Below are 5,487 nucleotides of genomic sequence, written 5' to 3'. Positions count from 1 at the left end.
TAAAATTTTTCAATTAAATGAATTCAAATCATGTTTATACATATTTATGAACGATAAAACTAGGTTTTAACACCGAAATTATTGTTACCTCGGAAAGGACATAAATTGAGAAACAAACTAAAATGTTAAAATTCATTTAAAATGGAATAGAGAACGATAAAAAGGAAAATAAAAGCCAAGTGTGGGAAAATTTACCAAGTTATTTTAAACATATGCCACATATATCTGTAACAAATAACTGAAAATACTTTTGCTTTGGACTAAACTAAACTGTTTTACCCGATGAAAGAAAAGAAGAGATGGATCTACACGATGAATCAATTCCATCATTAAAAGGAAGTAAAGTCTTCCGAAAAAGACACGCGCTTCTTGATTTAGGTCATGAAGTTGTCGTTCAGACCAGCTGTAGGTTGACGAAAAATCTAGAAAAGTCATCACTAAAATCAGCAGGAAATCCACGGACCTCAGCATTAAACAGGGTCGCCAAGTGGTCAGATTTATCCTAACCATGAGAAGGATTTATCTCGTACAATGGGGAGGCACCATGCAAATTAGCTGGATAAGACTAATGAATCAGATTCCCAGAAAGGATAATCTCCTTAAAGATTAAAAATCAGCTTTTAAGACTGATATTACTCAATCCTAGAGATTGACCTTAAAGATTGAGAATTACAAACTCATGGAATTCAATGATATCTAAACTCGAGCTTGAACGAGAAAATATTTTGATCAAAAATACAAACCGATTTGTTTTCTGAAAACCCTATTTTCAATGCGTTCATTACCATTGAACGTAAAATCCTAGGAATTCACCTGGAATTCATTAGGTCACCTGAACTAAATCGGGTGTCAACCGTAAGAACGGTGGTTGCATAGCATGGTCAAAGACAGGACTTTGTGCCAGACCGAAAAAATTATAAGGGTGAGCTTTACTATTGCTCCTACCAAGGATAGTAATTGCGTCCGACATGTTATAGACCATAATCAAAAGCATGTCACGGGACATTGCCTTAACAGTTGCTTGTTCAACGCTTTCCTTTACAACCGGACGGTAGTTTACCGAAAGGTAATATACGGGACAAGTAAACTGGACGTGTTGCTTTCCAAATACAAGGTTAGCAAGTGGGTGACACAAAACCGCAAGTTTTGAGCTAAAATTTTCAAATCTGAAACCCACCAAACCCACAAAAATATTTTGCAAACACCGGTAAAGGGTTATTCCGGAAAACTTATCTAGGGTAAAAACTAGATTTAATTTTCAAAAGATCAAATGTTTTCATAAAGATCCAATTTCCTTAATGGATCTAAATTTTTATAGTCATGTGGGACTGTAAACCATATCGTTATTACCATTGTTTATACCGCCGTATAGAAATCACTGATGTACAAAGTATGAAGAATAAAGAAGTGATTCTAGTATTTCAAGACAATATTGCTTGAGGACAAGCAACGCTCAAGTGTGGGAATATTTGATAATGCTAAAAACGAACATATATTTCATAGCATTATTCCCCAAGAAAGACAAGATTTTCTGTTGGTATTGTTCGATTTACAAGCAATATTCGTTTAAATATTAAAAAGTGAAGACAAAAGGCAGATTCGACAAATTGAAGACAAAAAGGTCCAAAGAGCTAAAAAGTACAAGATACAACTAAAAAGGTTCAAAATATTGATGAGGAACGTCTCAAAATGACAAGAGTACAAGTTACAAAATGCAAAGTACAAGATATTAAATTGTACGCGAGGACGTTCGAAAATCCGGAACCGGGACCTGAGCCAAGAAGAAACGCCCGACGCAACGGACCAAAAATATCTAGTCTACTATGCACAAGAATATAATATAATATATATATAATTATATATAATTATATATTATATATATTATTATTATTATATTACGTCGGCAAGAAGAAAACAAAGCAATTTGGCTGGATCCAGGGTGGCCATGCGACTCGCATGGCCAGAGGCCCAAATCCATGCGAGTCGCATGGAGTGAAAATGTTGGTCAGGTCCTATATAAAGCCAGTTTTCTGCCGAGTTTTAGACATAATATATCTCTCTCAATATATACGATATATATATATAATTTATATTTTAATTTTAATTTTAATTTTAAATCCTAATAATAAGGGTATGTTAGCGAATGTTGTAAGGGTGTAAGTCGAAATTCTGTCCGTGTAACGCTACGCTATTTTTAATCATTGTAAGTTATGTTCAACCTTTTTACATTAATGTCTCGTAGCTAAGTTATTATTATGCTTATTTAAAACGAAGTAATCATGATGTTGGGCTAATTACTAAAATTGGGTAATTGGGCTTTGTACCATAATTGGGGTTTGGACAAAAGAACGACACTTGTGGAAACTAGACTATGGGCTATTAATGGGCTTTATATTTGTTTAACTAAATGAAAGTTTGTTAATGTTAATATAAAGATTTACAATTGGGCGTCCCTATAAATTACCATATACACTCGATCGGACACGGTGGGCGGGGTATTTATATGTACGAATAATCGTTCATTTAACCGGACACGGGAATGGATTAATAGCCACTAGAATAATTAAAACAGGGGTGAAATTACATTCAAGGGTAATTGGTGTAATTGTTAACAAAGTAGTAAAACCTTGGTTTACACGCAGTCGATAACCTGGTGTATTCATTAAACAAAGTATTAAAACCTTGTTACAATTCGAATCCCCAATTAGTTGGAATATTTATCTTCGGGTATAATAATAATTTGACAAGGACACTTGTAATTTATATTTATGACTGATGGACTGTTATGGACAAAAACCAGACGGACATATTAAATAATCCAGGACAAAGGACAATTAACCCATGGGCATAAAACTAAAATCAATACGTCAAACATCATGATTACGGAAGTTTAAATAAGCATAATTCTTTTATTTCATATTTAATTTCCTTTATTTTATATTTAATTGCACTTCTAATTATCGCACTTTTATTTATTGTTATTTTATTTTATCGCACTTTTAATTATCGTACTTTTTAATTATCTCAATTTTATTTTATCGCATTTTTATTATTCGCAATTTCATTATCGTTATTTACTTTACGCTTTAATTTTAGTCTTGTATTTATATTTTACATTAGGTTTTAACTGCGACTAAAGTTTTAAAATCGACAAACCGGTCATTAAACGGTAAAAACCCCCCTTTATAATAATAATATTACTTATATATATATTTGTATTTTTGTAAACTAATATAGCGTTGAGCTTTGTTTAAAGATTTCCCTGTGGAACGAACCGGACTTACTAAAAACTACACTACTGTACGATTAGGTACACTGCCTATAAGTGTTGTAGCAAGGTTTAAGTATATCCATTCTATAAATAAATAAATATCTTGTGTAAAATTGTATCGTATTTAATAGTGTTTTCCTAGTAAAATAATAACTATTTTATATACACCTCGCACGACATCAGTAGTTGTATAGTTCGTTTGTGCTCCTTGTAATGTCTTACTAGCATAATATATAGGTTGAAATCGTTTTTCAACCCTTTGTCCTAAAACGGCTCCCATTGAAAAATCACTTGCATCGCACATTAGTTCAAATGGTAGATTCCAATTTGGTGTTATCATGATCGGCGCATTAGTGAGTTTTTCTTTAAGAATATTAAAAGATTTGATACACTCATCTGAAAAGATGAATGGAGCATCCTTTTCTAGGAGTTTATTCATAGGAGTGGCAATTTTTGAAAAATCTTTTATGAAACATCGGTAAAAACCGGCATGCCCTAGAAAACTCCTAATTCCTCTAACATTGGTGGGATGTGGAAGTTTAGCAATTACATCTACTTTAGCTCTATCCAATTCAATTCCTTCTTTTGAAATTTTATGTCCAAGAACGATGCCTTCTTTAACCATGAAATGGCATTTATCCCAATTAAGTACTAGATTTGATTGTTCGCATCTAATTAGCATTCGTTCCAGATTAACTAGACATGATTTAAATGTATCACCGAAGACTGAAAAGTCATCCATGAAAACTTCCATGCATTCTTCTATCATGTCGTGAAAAATCGCCATCATACACCTTTGAAAGGTTGCAGGGGCGTTGCAAAGTCCAAATGGCATGCGTTTGTAAGCAAAAGTACCATAAGGGCACGTGAATGTGGTTTTCTCTTGGTCTTCGAGTGCTATTGGAATTTGAAAATATCCGGAAAATCCATCTAGAAAACAATAGTAACTATTTCTGGCTAATCTTTCCAACATTTGATCTATGAAAGGTAAGGGAAAGTGATCTTTTCTGGTGGCGTCATTTAATTTTCTATAATCAATACACACACGCCATCCTGTTACAGTCCTAGTAGGAATAAGCTCATTTTTCTCATTTGTAATGACAGTCATGCCACCCTTCTTAGGCACGCATTGAACTGGGCTTACCCATGGACTATCAGAGATTGGATAAATTAAACCTGCATCTAGCAGTTTAATAATCTCTTTCTTAACTACATCTTGCATATTAGGATTTAGTCTTCGTTGGCGTTGCACATACGTTTTATGACCTTCTTCTATAAGGATTTTATGTGTGCAATACGAAGGACTTATTCCTTTAATATCATGAATCTTCCATGCAATGGCTGGTTTATGAGCTTTCAACACATAAATGAGTTGTGATTTCTCATTTTCAGTAAGAGAAGACGATATTATTACAGGTAATTCAGATTCACCATGTAAATAAGCATATTCCAAATGGTTTGGAAGTGGCTTTAACTCTAATTTCGGAGGTTCTTCTATCGATGATTTATATCGATATTTGTCTTCTTCTTTTAGCATTTGAATTTCTTCTGTTGTTGGTTCATATCCATTAGCTATAAGTGTAGCTAACATTTCAGCTTCATCAATTGGTTCATTACCTTCTCCTAAAGAACATTCTCCTGTTCCTTGTAATTCTGGAAATTCTTCTAATAATTCTGCATGTGCATCTATAGTTTGAATATAATAACATGTATCATCTGCAGATTGTGGTTGTTGCATTGCTCTATCAACTGAAAAGGTAACACTCTCATCCTCTATACTTAGGGTCAATTTCTTACCGAACACGTCTATCATTGCTTTAGCCGTGTTTAAGAATGGTCTTCCTAATATGAGAGGAACTTGAGAATCTTCTTCCATGTCCAGAACAACAAAATCTACTGGAAATACTAAAGTACCAACTTTAACTAGCATGTTCTCCATTATCCCTCTAGGATATTTTATTGATCTATCGGCTAGTTGTATGCTTATTCTGGTTGGTTTCAATTCTCCAAGGTCTAGTTTAGCGTATAGTGAATACGGCATTAGATTTATACTAGCACCTAAGTCTGCCAATGCTTCTATTGAACTAAGACTACCCAGAAAACATGGAATTGTGAAACTTCCTGGATCAGATAGTTTTTCTGGTATCTTATTCAATAGCACTGCTGAACAATTAGCATTCATAGTAACAGCCGAGAGTTCTTCCATTTTCTTTCTA

Source organism: Rutidosis leptorrhynchoides, chromosome 7, assembly GCF_046630445.1.
Source record: "Rutidosis leptorrhynchoides isolate AG116_Rl617_1_P2 chromosome 7, CSIRO_AGI_Rlap_v1, whole genome shotgun sequence".
Classification (NCBI taxonomy): domain Eukaryota; kingdom Viridiplantae; phylum Streptophyta; class Magnoliopsida; order Asterales; family Asteraceae; genus Rutidosis; species Rutidosis leptorrhynchoides.
Note: the sequence above shows the minus strand (reverse complement) of the source record.